This window comes from Micromys minutus (assembly GCF_963924665.1).
Source record: "Micromys minutus genome assembly, chromosome: 33".
Taxonomy (NCBI): domain Eukaryota; kingdom Metazoa; phylum Chordata; class Mammalia; order Rodentia; family Muridae; genus Micromys; species Micromys minutus.
The window spans coordinates 7,350,718-7,377,863 of record NC_137968.1 but is presented as its reverse complement, the minus strand read 5'-3'; the positions used below and the strand labels follow the sequence as shown (position 1 = coordinate 7,377,863).

The 27,146-nt window shown below is 42.7% G+C and overlaps 1 protein-coding gene across 2 annotated transcripts in view; it reads right to left on the bottom strand.

Annotated features, from left to right (window-relative positions):
* OXR1 (oxidation resistance 1) overlaps positions 1-23,038 on the bottom strand; it is a 385,387-nt gene extending 362,349 nt beyond the window's left edge. Inside the window, exon 1 of one of the 2 annotated variants that reach the window (XM_080909421.1) lies at positions 22,912-23,038. The gene's annotated coding sequence lies outside the window, so the exon portion shown is untranslated. The remainder of the gene's footprint in view (positions 1-22,911) is intronic. The other variant, XM_080909423.1, reaches the window with a different exon arrangement.
* Positions 23,039-27,146: the final 4,108 nt, after the last annotated feature.

The following is a 27,146-nucleotide window of genomic DNA, read 5'->3' as shown; positions in this document are numbered from 1 at the left end:
TGTTGAAAGTCAATAATCCCGGTTAAAAACCTTCATTTGGATATTTCGCATCGCACATTTGTATACAAAATTATTACATTTTTTAAGCATTTGAAATTTGATTCGAGTCACTATGAAGCATTGTGGTAGTAAATCTTTATAGTTATAAGTGATAAAATCTTTTCATCGGAAGGAGTAAGAAAAGAAAGGGAGACTAAAATTTTCCTCACAGAACTCCACAGGAATTTCCACAGAGAAAAAGGGAGAGGGAGAGGAGCGTCATTCTCTTGTTGGAAAGGGACGTACTGATGCCCCGTATACTCCAACTTAATTAAACTGAACCCCTTAAAAACAAAATGCATGGGGAGCCTTCTTCCATATCTGGACCACTGGCTTGTAAGAAGGGTAATGAAAGTAGAGGTGCTTTTCTTGGTGGTTATCTTTTGACCTTTTGGGCTGTCTAACATGTCTCCCCATACAGCCCCACTGTCACAGGCAAGTCACTGAATCCCTCTGGACAAGCAGTTGCAGAACATCATAAAAATAGTACTTTGGGTTTTTTTTTTCATGCTACCAATAACTCAATATGGTGATTTAACCCATTCCTCTAAAGACATGAGTTTCAGGTCCTATGTGAACGTGGAACACAGTATATACTGAATAGAAATACAGAAAAACACGAGATGATTTCAAAGAGGGAAATATTTTACATTTTTCTCTGATGCTAGAGCATTCTATCCAGAAAGAAAGGGCTGTTAGAGAAAATGATTTACTTATTGGTATAGAAGGCACAGAAAAGGTAAGTTATGACCCCAGAGGACCAAAGGCAGTAGACACAAAGAAAGCCTGAAGCCCAGTACAATATCACGTTCAAGAAAACAGGATAGATACCAAGAAGAGGTCAGAGCTCACAGCTGGGGGTCCAGCAGGACACTGGAGAGTATGGGGGGGGCTGATAGTATAGGACAGTATATGAGATAATTTCATAATTTATTTAAATCAGTCTTGTCTTCAATAATTCTTTATGTGAGTTCTAAGAGTTATAAATAAGTATAAATAGTTGTACTGCTGAAAGTTGATCTCATTTTCTTTTTATGTTTTTTATCTTGGCCCATTCTAATTCTTTGTCTAGAAAGATTTCCGTCCTTGCCTCTTGACATGAAATTTCTAAACCGTGACAAATACCTTGTCACATCCTCATAGGACCTCATGCAAAGAGCTGTGTAACAACTTTCTTTATGTACCTGTCTCCTCCACAGGATTGTGATTTACCTTTCATCCCCCTATTTTGCTTAAATAACTGTTTTTTTTTTCCCTAATGAAATTGATTCTTTCTACCACACCTCAAATCATTAAACAAAAGATAATGTTTCTTTATAAATTCATTCTCCGTCTATGAAGCACAGGGCTTGGTGTCTCAGAGTAGCTTTTCAGCTGGTACTTGTTGGTTGGAAAGGTTTTTAAAGTACAGCCCTTAAATGATGACTTGATCTCATTAATACGAGGAGGAAACAAAAGGACAGTTATATACAAACCATCACAATTTCTGTGCTTATTTTTGTCTACGACAACAATCAGGAAAGTGTCCCATCGTACGGACCAGTTCTCTGGGGTGTTATTTCTGAAAACTACAATGAGTCTTGAACGCTTCACATAGTCAACATATATTATTTCATAAGCTTTATGAGATAATGTTTCATTATGTTTTTACACATGTATCTTGATCCTGTCTGACTACAGATCATTTGTTTTTTAAATGTAGAACTCACATACAAGATAAAATGTGGCATTTTTTTTCCCATTTCAATCTTGTTTATTTTACCCGATCATCTATATTTTTATCCACTTGCTTGTATATGACGTCACCTTTGTCTCTTTTGCTGAACATATTACAGGGGGTCACCTTTCTTTTATCCGTCCATCTGCTGAGGCTCACACAGGCTGCTTAACCATAACCGGGCTGATGAAAGTTGATGTGTTGTGAACATCATTCCCAAGTGTCTGCACTGGATCTTGTCTTTTATTCTATGCATACAGGAAGTGGAACAGCTGGAGCATATTTTGTTTCTACGGTTTACTATGTGAGCACTCCCTCATCAGCAGCCACACTAGCTGAACTAGTCTGCACACCTACCTACAGGATCAGGGTTTATTCTGCCCCACCCCCTCATTAGCACTATTTTTTCTTCATGTAAACTGACTAGACCGGGGTGAGATCGAATCCCAGTGCACAAATAATCTGCATTTCCTTTATGACCGAGAATGTTGAGATTAGTTTTTTGCCCATTGAACCGTTTTGGAGACCTCTTTTTTTCTATTCCTTCGCACATCTATTGTTTAGATTATTTGTTATCCGTGTGTTTAATTATTTGTGTTCCTTCTGCACTCTGCATACTAATTATTTGTCAATGACCAGCTGGGAAACACTTACATCATTTTGCAGTCTGTTTCTCTTTACTGTGGTAACCACTTCCGTGCAGGACAGAGGCCTATTAAACTGATGCATCTCCATGTCACAGTTTTTGTTATTATGTCCTGAGCTATCCAGAAGGATCTGCTGGTATCTACTTCTTGTGCTTGCTTCTGCTAGATTTCAAGTTCCAGATCTTACACCGAGATCTCCCATGCATTCCGAGACAGTTCTTGTAGACGGTGAGAATTTTGCTTCATTTTTCTTCATGCTATTATGGAGTGTTCCCACCACCTGTTGCTAGGATCCTCTCTCAGACCTATGTTTTAGCACACACTAATACTCAGATAACTGTAGAACCCCAGGGTCAATTCTGGGTCCACATGTGGTGTGTGTTTGTTTGGGAGCCCGTGTCATAGTGTTTAGTAAAATTTGGAATCAGGTTTGATGCCACCAATAGCATTGCTCCCTTTGTCCAGGATGGCTTTGGCTAGTCGGGATATTTTGTACTTGCATTTGACTTTAATGAATATATATTTTTAGGAGGAATGTTACTGGAGCTGTGATGGATTTAACATTCATCAATATTGTCCTCAGAGGATATAGTACTCACACTGCATGCAACCATGATATACCACAGTGCTATAGTGAAGTGAATTTTGCTATTATTGATGTGATTTCTGTGGGAAGATTAAGTGCACTTATCCTGTACTAATACTGACCTACTTTGATGATGTGAAAGGAATGAATGTAAGTGGGCAATAGCGATTCAACATATTCTGAGGCATGTTATGATTTCTTTTATTTATTATAGATCAGGTACTATTCCCCCCAAAAAAAGGAAGAAGGAAAGAAAAAAAAGGCCACACCACTAGCCTAAGAAGTTGGGATTGATGTGTTGAGTGAATACATTTTTTGTGGTTTAAGTCACTAGGATTCTGGGATTGACTTCAAAGACATCTTAATCTAGCTTACCCCAAATTTATTCTATCTGTTTATTCATGTAGAAAAGTAATCCATGTCGTCTTACATGAATACAGACATACATACAGCACACTCTAGATGTTGGCCCATGGATGCATAAATGTATGTTTCTCAGAGTCACTGGAAGCAGGGGGGAGGGTAAGTGGCCAGTCAGCACCCATTAGCAGAGACTGTCCTGACAAGCATGGCGCTTTTGGATGTGTTCAGTTTCTGCTGTTACTGTGATTTTTCTCAGAAATGCCTTTTTTCTGTCAAAGAAAATAAATAAAATTCGTTGTTTCGGATCAAATCAGTCGCATGCATGTTCCGCCTCTGGACATTTTTGGCTCCATATTCATTGCCACGCCATTTCAGTTCCATCCCACTTACTTTGGAAGACGGGAAGAAAACAGAAAGCGCAGGGACTTTAGGGACAGAAGCTATGTGCATAATGACTGGTTCCTATCTGAATAACTCATTTCTCCCACAGCCCCTCTTTGACATGCATCATCAATGGGAGCAAATCTGATAGAGGCAGAAAGACAAATCTCATTTATCCTAGGGAAGTGTTTTATCGCTTACCAACCAAATAAATCGCAAAATTTGTTTGCAAGGTCTACGCGTAGTCGATTTCTGGATCGCTGCCTTTTACAATGATCACTTTTCTATATTTGCCAAGCCAATAGCTTGGTAAAGCTCCTCACCGCATTAAACCTCTGTGTTCATTCGATGACCTCATAGCTTGTTTTTATTTCCTTAATCTTGAAGACGTCTTTCTACACACTCTTCCCAAGGTATTTTAGGCAGGGAACTGTGCATCTGTGAGAAAGCATCTTGGGCTGGAGAGGTAGCTCAGCGATTAAGAGCACTGACTGCTCTTCCAGAGGTCCTGAGTTCAAATCCCAGCAACCACACAGTGACTCACAACCTAAGCTCAATGGAAGGTAAGCGTCAGCTGGTAAAGGCATAATAAAGTCCTCCGATTTCAAAGGATCCTTGCCAATTACGGCATGTGAACTCCAGATGACGGTAAGCAAGTAGAATTACTAGATCTATCTGAAGTCATAAACACTATTACATAGTAAGCCAGGCAAGCCCTATATCTGCAATCCATGCAAATCCATGTCTCGTATGACTGAGATATTGTCACCCAGCGTCTCTCCATCAATGCAGAAGTGAAGAAACACTGTCATATTACTTAATACTTAAAATGACCAGGATGTCTGCTACAATACCGTGTCACACATGCACACGCACAAACATAAACCCAAGCAATCATGCAGATATGCACATGGAAGTATTTATCAGAAACTGCACCTATTGAATCTCAATGATGTGGTTGCAGAAATGTAGCGTCAGCCACGACAATACCAGGCGACAATGCAATATGGTGAGGAAGTTTCACAAGGCCCCAGTCCTAGAGGAACAAGTACAGGCAATTAATGAACACAGAGAGAGGAAGAACAGGTCTCCCAAGGACTCGGCTCCCTAATTGCTTATCCAATAGGTGGTCAGTCCTCAAAACATACTTAAGAGCAGCACTAAATGTATTTACATATACATTTGCACACACACACACACACACACACACACACATACACACATACACACACATGATAAAGAAACCGAATTTGAGAGGGAATAGAAGGGTTATGGAAGAAGGTAGGCTGAGTGGCATAGATACAGAAAAAAAATTAGAATCAATCCAATAGAGCATAAAAATTAAAGCTAAGGAAAGAAATGATAGAAATACACATCTGAAGCTGCAAATGATGTCATTTATTTAGAAGTTCAGTCAGCTTAAAGAAGGCTTTGCTTTGGTAGTTATTCCAAACTTGAGTCCCATCACACCTAACAGTCTACCGAAAAATTCTGATTGCCCATCGGTAGGAGCCGCATCTGTTTGTATTGGCCACCTACAAAGTTTCCAGCCAGCCGAACAGGCTTCCTGTGCGTGAAAAAGTGACCATAACTTGCTGTTGGTAGAACACCTCAGGGAAAAGACGGGTCTCAGTGCACAGGACACTCCCCTGCCTATAAGGAGAGCTTCCATGCACTTCCCAAGGGAGACCAGGAAGCTCTCCATCTGGCTGGAACAGCTTAGGGCTGTCCATTCTGTGAGCGACAGAGACTTAAGAGACAGCAATACAACACAAAGTAAGGAACATCCAAGCTTTGATACGGGTGTAGGTTTTGTTTGCTCCACAGTCGCCTAAGGGTGCAAAGCTGACCTGCTTTGCTTTTTTTCTTCTTTTTGTCGCTAGGACGGCAGCTTGTCACGTTCTCCCTTTACCAAACTCCACTGAACGTCATGATACCCCCATGGTATCACTCATAACACCTCTTATGGGCACCATTTTCTCCACAAAAAGAATAATCGTTTTCCCCCAATAATATCGGGAGAAAGAGAAACCTCTTTTTTTGTATTTTTTTTTTTTCTTGATGGTATTTTGAGACCTGCTGGAAAATGGGGGTTAACTTCATTTTTCTTTCTGTGCTTGGTGACTATTCATAACATGCTTGACGACTATGTCTCCTGGTCACTGAAAGACAATATGTAGCTGACTTCTTATAGCTTAGTAACCAGAGTCTATTTTTAGGTAAGTGATTATCTTATAACACTTCTTAGCAGAAATTATCCATAAGAACAAGCATTAGTCTAAGATAAAATGAATCTTAATAATAGCCTACATACCCCAGACTCCTCTTAGCCACAAACAGTCCTTAGTTACACAATTTTCAAGCCTGTCTTCTAAAATAAAAATAGTTAAAAGCAAGCCACCAGCATAAATTTGTACCAAAAATGCTATCAGACACCCCTATATTCAGAATTTCCTTTCTGATGTTTTAACAGTTTGTAGATGGTCTGAAAATAGAATACAGAAAATTCCAGAAGTAAAGAGAAGCCACACACTCTCATGATGATATGCAGTCATAATTCATATATTTTACTGTTACGTACCACTGTCAATCTTTACTGTGTTAATTTATAATGTAAACCTTTTCATATCTGTACATATATATTCAAGTGTAGGCTATGGGCAATAGGGTATGCCTGTGATCTCAGCACTAGGAGGTTGAGGCCGGAGAATCATGAGGTAGAAGAAAGACTAGACAAAATAATTCTACCCTGTCTTAGAAGAGAGCAGGAGAAGGGAGGGTAAGTGAGAAGTGAAAGAGAGTGAGAGGGAGGGATAGAGGAAAGGGAACTAAGAAGAACATTGAAAAAGTTCTGCGTAATGTTAAGACTCTGTGGACCAGGTAGTCCACAGTTTCAAGCCTGCACTGGAGGCCTTACAACTTAATCCACTGATGGCCAGGGGAGAAAACCCTGGCTAATTCCTTCGCATTCCATCCACTCTCACAAGACACTTGAGAAGCTCATTGACACTACTGTACCGAGTATCTTTCCTGCCCTCCTCAAAGGAAATGCCTGTAAGACGCTGATACCTAGGATACCAAACAGAATGAAGCTGCGTCAGGAACTTGCAGCCATGATGATCCTCTATTTGGAGAGCACAAATGGCTTCTCACTGCTGAGTAACTAGAATCATAGGATGGATAAAATAATGTGTCCTTTATTATTTTACTGCTTGCTCCTCTAATCCTGTTATTCAAGTTAGGAGCCATTATCAGGGTTATAAAACCTTACTTGTTGAACAAAAGACCTAGAATGCCTCCTGCTAAAAGCAAACGCATAACAGGAGCCAAGGGTATCCATGGATTTCAAACAGCAAGGCTGTAGCCAGGTTGCAGCCAGTGATCACTTATGTTTGTTTTCTTAGTGCATGGTAACAGTGTCTCCTTTCTGCATCTTAGGCATCTCTGATTCTAGTGCCTCGGAAGGTGGGTAGCTTTTGTTCAAGTGTTCTATGCCACTTAAAGGAACCGGAAACAGAAAAACCGCCCCATCCTTTGATCTCTCTTTAAACCTTGACACAAAGTAAAAGAAACTGTTTCACCTTCCACAGCTAGGCCAGATGGAGTCTCCACACCTCTCCCTCCTGATGCTCTCACAGCATAGGATATTTTGCCTACAGGCAGCATTCCTGTTTCTTTTGGGTTTTTGCAATGACAGAAAACCAAAATTAGCTTAAGCAGAAATGGAAAACCTTGTGTTTATGAAGGTTCAACATTTAGGAATCGCAGCGGCCTCAGCTAGGGTGGCCCTTTGGAGTTTGTGCGGTTACTTGTTCTGGTATTCCTTCATCCAGATTCACGTTTCTTCTATTCCACAAGAAGGATGACCAAGGTCGCTAGAAAGAATCCTGGCCATGTTGAAAACATGATCATCCTTCCAACTAGGTCAGTGAGCACCTCTGACCAAGTCACATATAACTAGAGGAGGCAGTACAGTAAATACTTAGATTGCATTGCAGCCCCTTGATAACAAGAGACAAGGGTTTAGGTCCCTTCACATCAACCAGAGGACTGAATATGTTGATTATGGACCAAAGCTGTCCATAAAAGGTTACACTGATTAAAGACCCATTCATATTGAGGTTCTTATTTAGGAATAAAAAAGAAGCTCTGGAGAATAGAACTTTGATATTATAGCAGGATCTTGTTGACGTCTTGTTTGTAAAGATGCCAAGCACACAGACAAGTATGTGTATAAATGCTTCTGTCCTCCCCTGAGCATTTTTACCTGGATAATCTTTCAGTGTATCTCATTGTCCAAAATCCATAGCAGCTTTGTATGTCTGCATTTGTTAGGTTGTAAGGGTCTGGGTGAGAAAAAGAACATCAGGTGTGCCAACGTCATGCACTTCAGAGAGTGTGTACATGGGAACTCCCAGACCCATGGGAGGCAGCACTAAACATCAGCACCCTTGGCAATGTCCAATGACAAAGAACACCTAAAAGTATAAAGTGGTTCTCTGTGGAAAAGGTATAATAATGTTGGAGCTATTACTACATACCAATATTTCATACTACAAAAGAGAGATGGCATTACTTTGAAGACTATATTTTGTCTCTCTCTCACACGCACACATGTGTATATTAAACCAGACTTTATTTTGCATTATTACTTAAATGATCAAAAACTTTTTCAGAGCCTTTTTACTTTTACTCAAAGTACTGAATAAGGATGTCCGTATATAAACCAGTGTTTGGTCGGACTTTGAACATATCTTTAGATACACAGAGGGAATATTCACATTTTCATCAATCCAAATATACATGAGATTAGCAACCCTAATAAAGGCTGTGTGCTCAAGCCATTTTTATTCAATTACCACAGTCTCTCCAGCCTTTTATAATATAATTCCGCTAAACCAATGAACTATAGCAGGTAAAATTAACACGCAAATACATGAAAACCATATAAATAATATATATTATATATAATATATATTAGTGTAAATATATATATATGTATATGTTGGCAATTCTAGCACTGAAGCCAGTCGTGTCCCACCCAGCAGTGGGTGTGCACCAGGAGAAAAGCACATGTGGGGTGTGTACCACATCTGCAATGTCTAACAATAACACCCTTCTCTTCCCAAACATACTAGACATCCTACCTTTCATAATCCCAACTATTCGGGGCAAATATGATTATTTGTACGCCAGTAAAGGGGAGTTAGTCAAGTTGCTTTCTGCGTCAAAGCCCCGAACTGTACTTTGCCTAGAAGATTCTATTCTATGCAACACTGGTTTCTCTCGTTTCCCTTCAGTCTCAACCTCACACGTTTCCCAAGCACTCAGACCATTTTTCATTCTCTTTATGTACCGCACTATATTCTCTGCCAGAAATACCCTTCTTCTCCTCTGAACCCCAAGGAGCCTTGAACCTACCGAAGGAAGCTTACTTTTTCCCTAGCGCAATCCTTGGACCTACCTGCTTGGCCCTCACAGCATCAGTCATGAAATACAACCAATGTCTTCCATATGTACCAGCTACACAAGCTTGGGGGCCATTAGCAGTGCCTTTTATTGTCTCACCTGCTGTGTGCCTACTACAAGCCTGTATCTGAGTTTGGGGACACAGTACAAAGGGCTAAATAATGTCCCATGAAGCTTAAGACTTCCGTCTCTGAGTAGATATATCTCTGCCAAATGTATTTTGATTTGGCAGATTTCGCTATGACCTGCATTTCTGGAACACAACAAGATGGCCACAGTCTGAGGCTATTTTAGCACTCCAGGAAATTCCTAGAGAATTGTAAGATGTAAAGGCCTGGGTCAATATGAAAAGTTAAATAAAAACTGATTCTGCTCCAAAAGGGGTAAGCCTTCATAAAGACTCCAACAATAAAATGAGCTAGATCATTTATCATTAGCACAGACAGGTGTATGATGTGGATTTCAACCCCCAGGAGAAACATCTTACCCATTGCTCGGGGTAAGTACTAGGAATGTCCCCTGGCCCACGTTCTCTACTGGCATCTAAGTCATCCTGGTGATTCCATCGGGCATGACAACCGTAAGAATCACCAAATTTAAAGCAAACTCGAGTGGATTAATACAGGTGGTGGCAAAGAAAGAGGTGTTCATTAAAATCAAACCTAGCTCTTCAAATGTTCAAAGGAGTAAAAAATTGTATTTAAAATTTGGAGAAAATAGCCTTAATCTATGTGGTCCAGCACTCACATCAGTCCTTTAGAGAGTCTCAGACATCAGATGTTGAATCTTCTAAGACACACCTGTCACCGCAGCCTCTCTCTGAATCATGGCTTCCACACATTCAGAGCCTTAATGTGGGATGGCAAGAAACCCTTGCTCCAGACAAGGAAGTGAGGAACAGCTCTCTACATAGCTGTGTTGGTTCCACTGTAGGACAGGGTCGAGGGAACCCACAGACTGGGACTGCCCTGAACACAACCACCAGACTAGAAATCGCTATGTGCCTTCTAGGAGAATTGTTTTTACAGAATGGAGCAGGAGACCCCGTGGATCAGGTACATGTGTGATCAGTTAAAGCACACAATAGGTCTAGTTGTCTGCCCCAGGTCATACGAACCAAAGAGATTTCACCAGGAAACAAAGAAAGAGCTCAGATTCCTTGTCTTTTATTTTTATATTATAATTATGTCTTTTTCCTTCTCTTTATTCCTCCAACAACCCCTACATATACCTCCCGACTCTCTTTCAAATACATGGCCTCCTTTTTCATTAACAGCTGTTACGCGCGCGTAAGTGTATATGTTCATAAATACATGTTCCTAAATATTACCTGTTCAGTTTGAATACTGTTACTAGCGCTCATGTTTTAGGTGACCATTTGCTATTGGATAACAAATTGTGCATTCTTCCCTGGGGAAGAGATTTTCGCCAATTCTTAGAATTCCATGACTGTGCAGTTTGTGAAGTGGGACTGAGGTCACATGGCCATTCCTTCATCCACAATGCCATGTCCCTAGCAATCTATTAGAGCCTCTAACCTGTTCAGAAAGTGAGGTATACAGTGCCTGACTGGAAAGCAAGCAGCCAAATCTAAAGGGACAAATGTTTGCCATGCTATGTACGCATGTAGTAAAATAATATTTAAGAAAATGCCACCGAAACCTGAAATAAAAGGTGTTAAGAGCCCAAGAGGCATGAGCAATATTTTCACCATTATGATGAGCATAAATGATTCCCAAAAATATCTTCAGATGACTGGTAACAAAATCGTATGTACATTAATACTAGTGTGGTTTATAAGCCAAAGTCAAAGTGATGGAGCACTGAATTCTACTGAGAGATTGGTAAATTGTGAGAAAAGCAGCCTGTTCCCCAGCAAAGTTCATTTGCTAACAGAATTCCTCTCATGCCCAACAACTTCAAGGCAAGAGCTTGTTAGAGAGGGGGATCTCTTTGATCTTGAAGAACTTTTAACTTTAAATAATGTCTGCTCACGTAAGTTCAGGATAAGTAAAAAGTTGTGCGCGTTGATAAAAGCATTCAATGCCTAGGACAGAAAAATGCTTGCTCATAAGTAGCATTCGGCACCTAACAATAATAAATCAGACGGCATTCAGACATTTTCTTTAGAACTGCGGTTACTTAGTGCTGGTTTTGTATTGTGTCCTGATATTTTGCTAAGCTAGTCCGGTTTTCTGCATAATCATCCTGATCTACTTCCGGGTTTTTCTGTTTTCTGAGAGTGGTACATCTCCATTAAACTGTCTGTCTCTGCCCCGATGGTTCTCAGGGATCACCTGCACAGAGATTCCCTACATTCCCCTCTATACTAACATTCTAGCCCACAGAAAGTGCTAGCCTACTGTGTGCTTATTCACTGCGGAAACAATAGGTATCAGGGTCTTTTCTAGCTTAGGGCAGTAAGTAATGAACACAGCCCTATAAACACCAAGGGTCTCTGGATACAGCCTCGGTCTGAGGCCCTGTGGTCCGAGATCTTTCATTAGCTTTGCTCGATTTCTCTATCCCCTCTCTCTCAAGTTGGACAGAAATAAGTTCTAGATTTGATCCCGACATTCGCTCTGCATAGCCAAGAATCCAAAGCCCAATCTTAAAGATTCCTCTCCCCAGGAATATACTGTATTGACAAAAGAGAGAAATATTGAGATGTGTCTGAGATTGACGCATAGTCTTTGGCACTCAGTAGATATAGACTGTGGGATCCAGGAGAGGGCACAGGGAATATGTTGTCTTTGCCTTCCAGACTGCTGTTTAGATAACATACTCGAGGTTTCTTTGGGAGGTTTTATCAGTAGTGGTTCATGTATTTTTTTTCCTTTTATCTAAATTTACCATGGAAGTAAAACACTCTACCTCAAATCTTGTGCCCCCCTCCTCTCTTTCGAGTCTGTTTTGATGACTGAGACTCAGAGATGGCACACAGCTAGAACGCATTCATATCTGTCACGGGGCCATACACCCGCCAAGAGTTTCTCTACCCTTCTTCAGTTCCATGAACTCCACCAAGAGGATACTATGAGTGATTTGTTTAAATGAAGTATCATCTGCTTTCTATTTGATTCACTTAAGGAATTTACAGATTATAATATCTCATGACTCCCTTCCCCCAAATAACATGAATAACTATGTCAAAGCTTGTCCATCTGCAGATTTTTTAATACATTCATTATTGTCTCAGCCACGCTGCGTGCTTCTGCCCATGAAGCTCATTAGAAACATAGCTTCCCATCGAGATTCCAACACTACTAATTCTCATCTCCAATAAAGTTATAAAAATAACTTCTGAACTCCATTACCAAAAAAAAAAATACAAGTTTTCACAATATTGAATGACTGGATTATAAGATTCAATATACAGAATAATGAACAATGTCCTCAAATTTGCCTGATTTTCTTCGAGAATTCAACTTTTGTCTGATTTTTCTAGAAATCAAAGACTGTCACTATCCAACTTTTAAGTTTTTCACTGGCTTCATCTTGACTGAGATAGATAATAATAATGAATAATAGAAGATAATAATAATTACATAATAACTATTATAGCTAGCTAAACATGGCTAAGCTGTGGGAGAATTATCCAGCAAAACAAAGAGGTTCTTCCCCATAGAAATTAGTTGTTGATTTCAAAGTGACTGAAAACTAGATCCTCGTCATTTGAATGGAAATGGCCTTCTCCCATCTCTCTTGTCCCAGCCCCAATTGGGTTTTAAGTGACAAATATTAAGAGAAGAGCTGAAAAGATCATCCCATTAAAATCTAGCTTTAACTTAACTGTATAAAAAAAGAAGCCATGAGTATCTTAACAACTTAAGATCCCAAAATGAAACAAGAGGTAATAAAAGCATTGCTGAGGTCTATGGTATATCTATTATAAATAGATATATTTGTTTATTGATTTTTTCCAGTGCTGGAGAGTGGACATCGAGTGTTCTATAGGTGAGAAAGGGCCACACCACTGAGACACATGCCTGGCTTGGGAACCAATCAACCCCATAGGTGCTGAAGACTCTGTTGGAAACCCGAACTGATAAAATGGCATCCCACAAGTCGAGCACATTTATCGTGGCCCTCGGTGCTAACTTTAAAAATGGAAACAAATAAAATTTTATTGTTCTATTTGGAAACACTTCAAAATAAAGCAGCAACATGTATTTATATGATTAACTCATTTAAATTAAAGAAAACACACATTTTGGGGTTTTTTTCAGCCATTTATCATGGTAAATGTTCTTCTCCCAAATATGTGATGTGTGATGTCCCATCAAGGTGATCTATTCAAAGAGTTAAAAATAGATGAGAAGAAAATCCTTTAGTCCGTTAATATATTAATTCAAAACGTTCTACCACATTTTATCTTAGAAAGCAGCTGCAATGAACAACCTTTTTCTAGTTCCTTTTTACAGAATAGTCCCACTAAGAAATGAATTTTTTTTTAAATATATGATGACCTAACAAATTAACCTTAGAGGAACACGATTTAGCTGGGCGTGCTTGTGCACACTCAAAAGCCAGCAGAGATTTTCATGTTGGTGTTGCTACTGTTTAATGTGATGAGCTGTGAGATCTTAGGGTTGGGAAGAACAGTCTTTCCCAGGACAAGCAGGGAGAGCAATGCCAGGTTCAAAGAGAAGCCTATCAGAAGTATTCTGCGTATACATGCTGGTAGCCCTATGTTTACTGCAATTTGGTAGAATGAAACAGTGCTGGAGGCCAGGCTGGCCAGGATCAAGGGATAAATGATTATTCTAGCTTACATAATTACTTCATCCCCTGACTTTGGTCAGAAAACAGTGGAGTGATGCAATCAAGTTTCTCATGACAAAATGGTATTAGCCTATCCAATCGGCACACATTTATTTAGTGCAGTGCCTACCTACCCACATTCTAGTGTTGTCTACCGAAGAAAAAAACTCCAAACTCCAGGACAATCATTAGAAATACACCATCACTAGCAAAGCAGGACCTGATATATTTTAATATAGCTAAATACTGTAAAAAAATAGCAGAACTTGCTGTTAGTCATGACTCAAGAATGATGCATCAGTCTAACAAGATACTTCAGCAAATAAACTTGCATTTTGAAGACCAGAAATGCAATACAGTCCCCATTAAAATTCCAACTCAATACTTCATAGAGTTAGAAAGAGCAATTTTCAAATTCATTTGGAATAAGAAAAAAACCAGGATAGCAAAAACTACTCTCAACAAAAAAAAAAAAAAAAAAAAAAAAACTTCCTGGGGAATTGCCATCCCTGCCCTCAAGCTGTATTGCAGATCAATTGTGATAAAAAAAAACTTCATGGTATTGGTACAGAGACAGAGAGGTAGACTAATAGAATAGAACTGAAGACCCAGAAATGAGCCCACACACATACGGTCATTTGATCTTTGACAAAGGAGCTAGAAACATTTAATGGAAAAAAGGACAGCCTCTACAAAAAATGGTGCTAGTTCAACTGGCAGTCAGCATGCAGAAGAATGAATATCTATCCCTTCCTATCTCTTTGTACAAACTTCAAGTCCAAGTGGAACAAAGACCTCCACATAAAACCAGCTATACTGAAACTAACAGAACAGAAAGTGGAAAAGAGCTTAGAACATATAGGCACAGGGGAAATTTTCCTGAACAGAACACCAATGGCTTATGCTCTAAGATCAAGAATCGACAAATGGGACCTCATAAAATTGCAACACTTCTGTAAGGCAAAGGACAATGTCAAAAGGACAAAGCAGCAACCAACATATTGGGAAAAGATCTTTACCAATCCTACATCTGACAGTGGGCTAGTATTCAATACGTGCAAAGAATTCAAAAAGGTAGACTATAGAGAATCAAATAATCCAATTTAAAAATGGGGTACAGGGTTAAACAAAGAATTCTCAACTGAGAAATATCAAATGGCTGAGAAGCACCTAAGGAAATGCTCAACATCCCTAGTCATCAGGAAAATGCAAATCAAAACAACCCTGAGATTCCACCTCACACCAGTCAGAATGGCTAAGATAAAAAAACTCAGGTGACAGCAGATGCTAGCAAGGATGCAGAGAAAGAGAAACAACTCCTCCATTGTTGGTGGGGTTGTAAGCTGGTACAAGCACTCTGGAAGTCAGTCTAGCAGTTCCTCAGAAAATTGGACATAGTGCTACCTGAGGACTCAGTTATACCACTTCTGGGCATATACCCAAAAGAAGCTCCAACATCTACCAAGGACACATGCTCCACCATGTTCATAGCAGCCTTGTTTATAATAGCCAGAAGCTGGAAAGAATCCAGATGTTCTTCAACAGAGGAATGAATACAGAAATTGTGGTACATTTACACAATCGAGTACTACTCAACTATTAATAAAAAAAAGTTTATAAAATTCCTAGGCAAATAAACGGAACTTGAAGCTATCATCCTGAGTGAGATATCCCAGTCAAAAAAGAACACACATGGTATGCAATCACTGATAAGCAGATACTAACCCAAAAAGCTCAGAATAACCAAAAAACAATTCACAGAACTTATGAAGCTCAAAGAGAAGGAAGGCAAGAAGGTGAATGCTTCAGTCCTTCATAGAAGAGAGAACAATGGGAAATAATGGGACAAATAGAGGAGCAGAGATTGGAGATAGGATCATTTAAAGACTGCCTCACCTGGGCATCCACCCCATATGCAGCCACCAAACCCAAGCACTATTGTTGATGCTAAGTAGTGTTTACTAGCGGGAACTTGATATGGATGCCTTCTCAGAGGTTCTGCCAGAGCCACACTGATACAGATTAAAACGCTTGCAGCTAACCATTGTACTGAACAAGAAGACCCCAACAAAGGAGCTAGAGAAAGGACTGAAGAAGCTGAAAGGGTTTGCAACCCCATGAGAACTAACCAAACCCACCACAGCTCCCAAGGACTAAAACACCAACCAATGAGTTCACAGAGAGAGACCCATGGCCCCAGTTGCATATGCAGAGAGGATAGCATTGTCTGGCATCAATGAGAAGAGAGGCCTTTGGTCCAACGAAGGCTCTTTTTCCCAGTGTAGGGGAATGTCCAAGTGCTGAGGAGGGAGAGGGAGTTTGGGAGAGGGAGCAGCTCATACAGGCAGTGGGAGGGGTCAGGGAAGGGTTTGGCAGGATAACATCTGATATATAAATACAGAGAATATCCAATAAAAGGGGAGGGGGACCTGACACTCTTCAAGAATGCACAGAGCAATAACAATTTCTAAATCAATCTCTAAAGCTCAATCATCACAATGGGACAACTACTAATTAGCGCTAGTCTTGAATTTTCGAATAAAAATGTCCCAATTAAAGGATAGATTTAATCCATAGGTTCGGATTTCTTTTGAGATATGGTGACCTAAAACACGATATACAAGAACATCCTTGATGATTTCAATCCCTTTCTCTAACACTATACCCAAGTCCACAGAAGGAAAAATGTAACTGTTCGTCACTGAAAGATGAGACGCTTGGAGCTCCAGAAACCTATTCCAGTCTGAAGTCGCAAACTTGTAAGGATTGTCAGGTTCCTCTGCAAAGCTCTGCTGAGCCTCAGCCCCTGTGCCTCATTCCTTGGTGATGGGTAGGTAATATTCTGGCTCATCTCTCAGTCTGCTTGCAACACAGTTATTCAAATCAAAGTTGCTGAAATCAGGTTTCACTCAGAAGGCTGAGTTCTGTAGTGTTGTTCTTAGCTAGGGACAGTCCAGACAAATGTCAAGGGCATAAATTTTTCCTTGAATAAAACAGGCTGCTGTCAACACTGTGCTTTCACTGATTAAACAGCACAGGCCTTCTACCTTTTTTTAAGAGGCTAGAGAAACTCTAAATTACAAACTTAAAAGGCCTTCCAGGAGCACGAAATACCACATACTGAATATTCTGAAGATAGTCAAGACATAACATTGAAGGGGGACGTCTTTGGGAGGTGTGTCAGCCTCCTTGTTCCTTCTAATAAAGAATCACAAAGCTTCGTTTTCCATACCTTGCTATCCTTTAAGTTGCTTAGCAACAATAAACTCGGGTGAAACTTAAGACAGATCCTCTCTTTGCCTTTACTATACGGCCTTCATTTTACAATCTGGTTATTTCTGTTCTCCAGGTCACCAAAGGCCAGCACACACTGTTTGAATAGATTCCCACTTCTCCTCCAATCCCTCCTCCAGCTGGGATCACGATTGACAAGCCAGCAGGCCCCATCTTTGCCTCTCCAGGCAAAAGGCTTGCAATGGTCTCTCACTGTCCCTCACCACCTGCACCCTGGTAGATTATAACTGTGTGTATTGTCGGCAGTTTATTTCTCAAACAGAAAACAAGCGCTCAGTTCTGGGATGTTTTGTTCATCGCCAACAGTACAGCACAGGGTTCTATAGGTTTTTAAATGTGAGCTTCAATTAAATGTGAGCTTCAAACCTTGTACTTCAAGCATCACAGGACAGACCTGATTTGAAATGCTGCCTCATTCTAACAAACGCTACCTGCTATGCTAGGGTTGTAAGAACCATAAACAGACAGGACTCATGTAGCCAACAGGTGTCTGCATAGGAAAACTCTCTCTCCTCCCTCAGATATCAAGCAAAATCAATAACCATTTCCTACAGGACAAAAGACAGATGAGACCTGACCCCTTTCACCTCGACTCCCAGCCCCTCCTGCTGTCCCTTTCTCTCCTGCCGTCCCTTCTACACACACACACACACACACACACACACACACACACACACACACTCACACACACACACACACACGCACACACACCTACACACACCTTTAGCCCTTCTGCATTCCAGAAACTCTCCAGAAGTCTCTTAAAGAGTCATTATGTATTTCCACTGCCCTGAATTAAAAAATGGATATCCATCTTGTGTTTCTTTTCACAAATACATTTTGTGACATGCATAAGATATATGATTCCAAACAGACCTGGTTTTACGAACTAGAAATAATGCACGGGGCAGTTTCTTGCAACCCAAAGACTTCAAGTCATAGACAGGCTCCGGTTCTCAACTCTCAAATCCTTTGAGTTGTATTAACACGCATGCTTCTGATTGGCTCAGATCTCCCACCCATTCCTATCAGCCAATGACTGACCTGTTACTGGTCTCACCGGCTTTGTTTTCCTCCGCTAGTTCTCTTGGGGAAGAACGCTCCTCAACACCAACAGCACGCAACTCAGCAAATTAGGCCAGTAGCAAAGCCAGCATGGAAATTAAACCTGGTTTTGTGGAAAAGCAGGGCTTTCCCACACAGACATTTTCCAAGAGACAAACCGAATGTGTTCCACCAGGATAGAGACGAGAGCTCTCTGTTTGCACACACGGGAGAAAGGGAGGGGCCGCCAAGGACTCCAGGGACTTGCTAGGTGCCTGAGGTCTCTGCTCTGAGGCATCCCTTAGGGATTTTAATGGCTAAGAGTGCAGGGTATGGCTGGCTATTAGAAGAGAGGAAGGAAGCAGCTCTAATGATGAGCCCTTCAGAATGAATCTGAAAGGGCCCAGCAGATGATAAACAGTTCAGAGTGGGAAGCCGGGAGAACAGTAGCAACCTTGAGCTAACTGGGCTTTCTCTAGCCTTGGTATTGGTCATGGCACGGTCCTTACCTGAGTCTGACCTGCAGGCTCTGCCAGAACAGCAGCAGATCTCACTTCACTAATGGGTGCAAGCTTTAGCTCATCTTTCCTAGGCAACGCCTTGTGCTGCTAACTAGGAAAGTGTGGTGTCCACAGTACACACTGCTCTGTTGGTTCAGCACGGAAACTGAATACAGAGAAGTTACCAGGGTCTCCTACCTTTCTGTGGAGAGATCAGAACTCTACGTAATTCATGAGATTTCAGCTATTATTTTTTCCCTCTGTGATTCTGTTTGATCTAAAGGAAAGAAAGGGCTAATTGCAGTTTTCATTTCAATGTACAAATTAGCATTTTCCTTTAAAAAAAAAAAGCAAATGGGAAACTAGTGAGTCAGTGCACAACATTCCTGTCGGCAGAACTGTTTGCTTGGGTCACATCAAAATGCATAGAACCAGCTACTGAGGATTCCCTGGTTTAAGGTTTTATTGTTGTTCTTTTTTTTTTTTAAAGATTTGTTTACTGTTATTTTATGTGCTTGAACGTATGTGCATCAAGAGAATGTTTGGTGTTCACACTGGCCACAAGAGAGCATCACACCTTCTGGCACTGGACTTACAGGGGGTTGTGAGCGCCATTGTGGTTGCTGGAAAACAAACCAATGTCCTCTGTAAGAGTGACACACGTGCTCTTAACCTCTGACCATCCATCGCTTCAACCCTACAAGGCATTTTCTCAAAGCCAAAATAAACTTCTTCTGATAAGTAGATCTCATTTCCTTGAAATAAGAGGTGGGGACATGGTACCATTTTTGCAGTGAAATCTCTGAAAATGAATGTTTGTTACTGAGACCAACTTCTAAAAGCAATATTTTGTTTTTTTTTTTTTTTAAGTCTAGGATTCTTTTTAAATTTCAAGATATTTTTAAAGAATTAAAAACATGTATTTGTTTTGGTGTGTGCATATGCCATGACACTGATTTAGTTGGTGGTCATGGGTTAATTCTTAAAAGTACCAGTCAATAATCCCAGGAGTACAATAGCCATGGTTTTTAACCTGTGCTGACATCCAGGGCCATACAACTGTGGGAACCATCTAATCATTAAATGCTAATAGCAATTCCAGCTGTAACCTGTGAGATGCACTTAACACCTTGTCCCAAAATTGATGAAAGCCAAAAATGTCTACCCTCATTGCTACGGCACCTGAGTGGAACACCATCAGCTGGGAAGAGTGCTCTAAGCCTATCCTTCATTTCCATTCAACCGAGACAACATGATTTCTCTCCTACTTTGACTGACATGTCTTTTATCCTCAGGGAGACATCGTGCCATTTTTTAATGCCTTTACCTTAGGGCAGCAGATTTCACTGACTGTTTGCTGAAGCTTAGCTGTGCTTAGGGACAGATCCTTCAGGAGAGTTGTCAAATGATGCCTCCACTTCAGAACTCTCGACTTGAGAAAGTAGCCGAAGGGCACATACAATCCTTTGTATTGAAAAGTCGAGACGTTGGGAGGCAGGATATTCTCATTTCACGCTAAATTTAGCATTAAATAAATAAAGCTTTCACCTCTGAGCACTTACAAGATCTCCAGACTCCTGTCTCTGCTGAACACTCATGCCCAGCCCTCCCTCCCTCTTCCTTAGGCAGTCCCTCCCCCAATAGTTCCCCCAAGTCAATGCAAGCAAACACAGTTATGTTTTATTAGAACTATTTTTGGAAGAAAGTAAAAAACACGAAGCAATCTCTAAAAGAATCACCTATTTTACCTTTTCAAACTCTATGCAATCAATTAAAAATAATAATAGAAGCAGATGATCGAAAAAAATTATTCTAATTTCCCACCTTCTAGATCTCTAGAAAAGTAGACATATTTTCAAACAGTGACGCGCCCCTCCAATCTGGCTCAGCCAATGAGGTAAAAGGGCAGCCTGTCTTTTGTTATGTCCATAGGTCAGATAAGAAAGTCAAAAAGAAAAAGAAAAGAAAAACAAAACTCATGCCTCTTCTATACTGGCTTCTCTTCATTTGAATACTGACCCCCCCCCCCAACTACTAGACACAGCATACACACACACACACACACACACACACACACACACACACACACGGACGTGCCACCCCACAAGAACAGCTCAAACTTGACATCAGTCATGGCACATAACCAGAGACCCAGTCTCTGAAGCAGCAGCCTGTGGTCACAAGTCGAATCCTCCTCCATCCGTTCAATGCACAGATGGCCCAGGTTTCCAGACTTTTCTCCATCTTCCATTCCTACTCCAACAGCGCAGCTTTAAAACGTGCCCACCAACAAACCATGCTCAGCCAGACAGAGCTTGAGAAGACGTGGTCGTGGTGACACCCACTTCTTCTTTGCCATTTCTCATCCCGAAATGTGCAGATCCTTTTTGATTCGTGTAGCTGGTGTGTAAAATCTTTGCTAGTCAAATGGACCTTCATTTGCAACAGAATTTTGGATGTTTATTGAACTAATCTAGTCTTTCCCTTCGGAAGTTACTGATTTACAAGCCTGGGACTGAGAGGAAGTCCTCCTTCCAAAACAGGTAAGTAATGGTCACTGTTCCCATCCTACTCACAGCCCCTCCCAGTCCATTTGAAGCTACCTGTTTACAGGATCTACAGATGATTCGATCACCACCATGTCCTCTAAAAAGGCCCCAGGGTTCCAGAGCCCCTCTGACATGAGGGACTCCTAGGAATCCTTTCCTGGGTAGGAGGTGGGAACAACTCTGCCTGAGATGCTTCCTCCCAGCACAGAAATCAGGGAAGCTAAGCAACATCCGGCCCCAAATAATAGGTAACCAGAGGGAGGCTATGGAAGGGCATCATTAGGCCAGAAAGGATGTAAGCCGCAAAAGGAGGCGGAAGAGACACACGGAGGCATGTTTCCTTTAATTCTGGACCATCTCCAGAGTCCTGAGAGACTGAGTGCAGTAACGCAGAGGACCCCTGACCCGCAACACGCACCTGCAAAGCGCATGCATGTACACTCCCTGCTGCGTGTTGCATGCTGCAGACTTCGGCCTTACTCACCAGCCCGAAAACACAAATCCCCCCGCCCTGTAGAGACTGGGTATCCCTTTAGCCCAGAACACACACACCACTCCCCCTCTGTGCAGCGCACAAATCCAGTCTCACGTCGCTTAAAGGGAACCGGAATACACATTCGGTAAGGGAAGCTCTGGTGACTCCCCTTAAGTGACTACCTTCCCCACCGCTTCTTCTCGGTGCACATCTACCAGGGATCCTAGGCGCCTCCAAACCAGGTGGGAGACGGAAGAGGGACCTCAGAGAAGTGTCTCTAAACCACTACCAAGGGACTTGATTCACGGAACCTTCCAGCCCTATACACAGGTTTGCATACCCACCAGCACCTCCCTTCCTAGGCGAGAACCTGCCCCACTACAGGCTTGCGTTCTCCTAAATCCTCATCACCTTTCCAGTTCTCCCTCCCAGGTCACTTTCTGCCCCCGCTGGTTCTCACAACGTGTGGCCTCACACACTCCCCCCAGAGGCTTGAATTTAACCTGCCTCTCTCCATCCATCACGTCTACCTAAGCTAATCAACCAAGTGCACCCGCTCATCAGGCGCCCACTGACCCTTCCACCGGCTTCCTTTGCTCTCCTACAGATCCGCTTTTCACACGCCCCACTTTCCATTTCTCTTCCTTTCCGTCATCCCGGTCCAGGACACACTGCCCTTCGATTTTGCTCTCTGACCCTGTCAGTTCCAGGAACACCCACTTTCCCCTTTTGCCTCTTCCCAGGCAAGTCCCGGCTCCCCAAACCTTCCCTTCCCTCCCCACGGGGGACTGACGGGCTCCTGGCCTGCCGGCTCCTCTCCCTCACCCGCGGGTCCTCCTTCCTTCCAGAGTCACCACACCTGAGCCAGTCCTGCCCTCCCGGATCTGCTCATCTCCGCCTTTGCCGGAGCATCCTTGTAACCAGGCGCTCTCGACCTGCCCCACGGTTGGGAGAAGCGCGGGGCAGAGGAGGCAGGAGGCTGCCGGCTCTCCGGGTGTCCAGGCGCTCCTCCCGCTCGCCAGCCCCGGATCTCCCCCCGGCGCCTAGCCCTCTCCCCGGCGCCCAGCAGCCGCACAAACTTACTTGCGGGTCGGCGGGAGGGGGCTGCGGCGAGCGGTGCGAGCCCCGCAGCGGCGAGTGCGCCCCTCTCGGTGGGGCCGGGCGGCGCTGGCACTGCGCTCCCGCGGCCGCGCGCGGACTGCGCTCAGCCTGACGCAGCCGGGCTCTGCCCCCGCCGTCGCCGCCGGGGCCGCCGAGCGCTCGCAGACATGCTCAGTTTCCGGACCTGCCCGCGTGGAAGCTACCAAGAGCCATCCGTGGCGGGGGAGGCGGCGACAAGCTGCAGAGCGGCGGCCTCGAGCTGGAGGCGACCACGCCGGCGGCCCCGGGGAAAAGGGGGGGGCGAAGCGCTGCTAAAAATAGCTCCTGCAGAAGGAAGCCACCCGCTGCCGGCGCACCCCCTCTCCGCGCGTCCCTGCAGCGGACTCTCTGGCTCCGGGAGCTGGCGTCCTTCCTGACCCCTTCCCTGGGAAACCGTGCCCAAGACCAGACACCAGCCAGGGTAGCCAGAGTCCCAGCTCTAGGCTGCTGGGTATGGCACCCCATTCCTGCCACCCCCCCCCCATCCCAGGAGCTGCCCAGCAGCCCCAGCTTCGGGGTCTTAGAGACATTGAGAATAGACTGGTCTGAACTGAAATTGTTGGAAAAGGTCCTCTGCTACTGACTTACCAAGAGGAAGAAAAAAGTTTTCAGGTTTATTTTTGGGGGAATGGGACGAGAAAAGAGGGGAGGCGGGCAAAATACATAGATCCGTCCAAAGGGTGGTATGGGGCAGCGGGTTGAACGCGGGGGAGGGGGGGGGAGGGGGCTGTGGAAAGATCTCCTTAAATTGCAAGAGTAGGCTGGGCTTCTCCCTGACTTCTGTTTCCGCAGGATTTTACATAATTAGTTGACACTCAGCCTGACCTTGGAGGCACTGTTCCTGTTGCGTGAACTGTAATTTACTATCCTTGCCTGCTGTCTTTTACTTTCACCACTCCCCCCTTTCCAACGCTGCCCGGGAAATTATGATAAAGGAGTAGGGATGGGGGCCAAGGTACAGCTGGGTAGACTGGAACCCGGCCCGTTTTGAAAGAACCCAGTCCCTTTGCCTTGATGAACTCGGGTTTTCTAAGCATCAATCCGACCAGCCAATCAGCCCAAGGGCCTCGCGAAACCACCTGACTTGCTAGTGAGCTGTTTCCCCACTATTAATCTCCAGGACAGCCCACCTCAATCGCTGGCAATGAGCGTTGTCCCTTCTCTCCTTTGGAAGTGCAAAGGCCATCGTTCTGCTCTGTAAAAAGAAAGCCCAGAAGAAGAGGGAGGAGGACATATTTATACAGAAAAAGAGACCAGTAGGAAAAGAGAGGAATTTGCGTAAAGCAGTGATGTACATGCATGTCATAATGAAACGCATTCTTTTGTACATTTAAAAAAATAGTAAAAGAGTTGTCAATTATAAGAATGAAATGTTCAGATATTTCCTGGGTCAAGATATAGTTTTAGCTTTTTTTTTTCTTTCTTTTTTTTTTGTCAGTCACCAAATTAGATTCCTAAGTCACTAACTTAGGCATTCATTACCTTTATTTGACAGAGGGGGACGGTGAAGCCTACAGACAAGTGTTGCCTGAAATAATACCTAGTTGAACCCAAAATCTGCCGGATGAGAAATTACCCAAGTTTAAATATAACCTATTATTTCCTGAAATCAATAGCTGCACTTGGAGTAAGGGATCAGAAGACTTGGAGCAGTTTTCAGTGCAGCTAATGAATTTTGTATCTTGCTTTCTCCCACTGGTGAGAAGAAAATTCAGAGCCTGGGGTTTGGGTTTTCGTGAAAGTGACTGTTTTACCCCAGTTCATTTCCGTCTTTTGTGGTCATTCATGGACTTGGACTGAGGTCCAAGAGCTCACAGCCCACGCTCTGTAAAAATATATTCACTTGCCGTTACCAGAACTTAGTGAAGCCCGGTTAGCCGAAACAAAGTCATGTGTGTGCTTCTTAACGGTACTGTAACAGGGTGTCTCAGTTCAAGGCATGCTCCTAAATCAGACCCCTTAATCTCTAATCAGAAGCTAGCTTCATGTTTAACTTCTTTCCTCTGAAGCTCTCCGTGAAAGGTATCCATCTTTTCCTGTCCTAAGGAAAATCGGATGAAAAATGGATGCTGTGAACGTGGGGGCCGTCATTTTACTGCTTCTCGACCGTCACTCTTGGGATGGTGCGGTCCTGACATGCTACTGCATGCCATGTCCCGTCTGTGTCGGGACAAAGAGGACCATGCCCTCACTTTAAAGTCTTTTCCGGTTTCTACATAAAACGTACGGTTCCAAATGCACTACATTCAAGACTTTCTTCGACGCCAAGTGAAAGCAACTCAATGGTCGCTAACATAGATAAATTGAGAAAATTAATTCATTGGTTCACATAGCTCATCCTGCCTGACATGTCAGAGAGAATGTGATTCCCTTGCTCAGAGCATCATTTCCTGTGCTGGTATCAATTTTCCTTCCGTTACCAGCAGAATGCATTTCCATCCATGCATGAGGGACCAAGTGGGCGATCTTAGTTTCTTTATCGAAGTAGATCAAGACTTCTAATCCCATAAGTCTTAAAATACAACCCTGATTGGCTGCTCAGGCTCACGTGGGTAAATCTGTCTGCCCTAAAGAAAGAGGCTCAAAAGGAGAATACTTAGTAGCTCAAGGAACCCGAAACTTACAAAAGAGACTGTGTGCATTGACTCCCTGAGAAGTCTCCCCTCCTTGCAGTCAGAGAGAGAGAGAGAGAGAGAGAGAGAGAGAGAGACAGAAAGACAGACACAGAGATGGAGAAACAGAGACACACAGAGACAGAGAAAGACAGAGACTGAGAAACAGAGAGAGACACACAGAGACAGAAAGAGACAGACAGAGAGACAGATAGACACACAGACACACAGAGAGACAGTCTATCTGCATATCCATTGGTCTAAGTCAAAATGAGCAAAAGAAGAACACTACTTTGAAGGGTTTTTGTTTATATCTTTTCCCGGTTATGGATACTTTGATTTGTCTGCCAAAAGGCAACAGTTAGTTCTTGTTTGTAGCCTTTTCATCTTTATTTCAGGCCTGGGTTGCTCACAAAGTGGAGTCACTCATTAAAGCTGTCTCAGGAGCCACATAGGCAGTGAGGCCCCAGTGCAGTCTGTCCCCATAGGAAAAGGACAGGTACCCATTACTAAAGCTTTTCTTTTTCTTTTTTTGCATGTGGTTCAATATACTTGATCATGTTGAAGACTGTGTGGCAATAAAAAGTATTCACGTTCCTTTTACCCTCCTACTGGATGGGAGAGGATGCTTCAACATCCTCTGTCTTATTTCTTGGGAAGATTTGTCAGAATTGCTATTTGTTAGCTTTTTTGAGACAGAGTCTTATGTAGCAAGCCTTCTACAAACCAAGCTACATTCTCACTGATTTATCTTCTTTTCCTCCACAAAATTACTAAGTCGTACAGGACTCATACCCTTTAATGTGTTTTATAAGTGAATGACTACGGTACTGGGATTAGTTGATTTTAATAGCAAATTGTAGTTATACAAAATACCCCAGCTCTACATGGTGGTGCCCACTTACAATCCCTGCTCTGAAGAAGCTAAGGCAGAAGAGTTAAGGGTTTGAAATCGACCTGTCTGCACAGCAAAATCCATGAATGAAGACAAAAGCAAAATCCCTAAATCAGAATATTTTCATTCACTTCCTACAAGGTCTTCAGTGAACCTCTTGCTTGACCTCGCTTGATGGTGTCTCCTCTCTCCCTCGGAGTGCAGCTCCTTCCCAGTCCACTGTTCTCTCCTCTGCAGCGCTCTGTTCTATTCTACTTTTCCATACACTCGCCGTCCTCTCTGCTGACCTGCAAGGTATTGGAGGATGGGCACCATGACAAATTCTCGTGACTTTCATCTTCGGTGCTTAACAGATGCTTACTGGGGCATTTGCAGACTGTTGGGAAAAGATGAGCCTTTGGACGTAAACAAAGAGGATGCTGGGTAAATACTTCCTCAGGTGGTTGCAGGGAGTGGCAGAAGGCGGGAGGGTCTCAGTGCCACACAATACAGATTTAGCCTATTTCACTAATTTGTCCAGGATCTCTCTTCTTTCCTCTTTTGGTTTTTGTTAACCAAATCTCTGATTAAATTCTCCAAGGATTGCCTAGGCCACCACTGTCAAACAGACCTCGTACCTCCAAATATTGACACAGCTACCTAAGTGTGCTTTGCTTCTTGCTCAAGTCCAT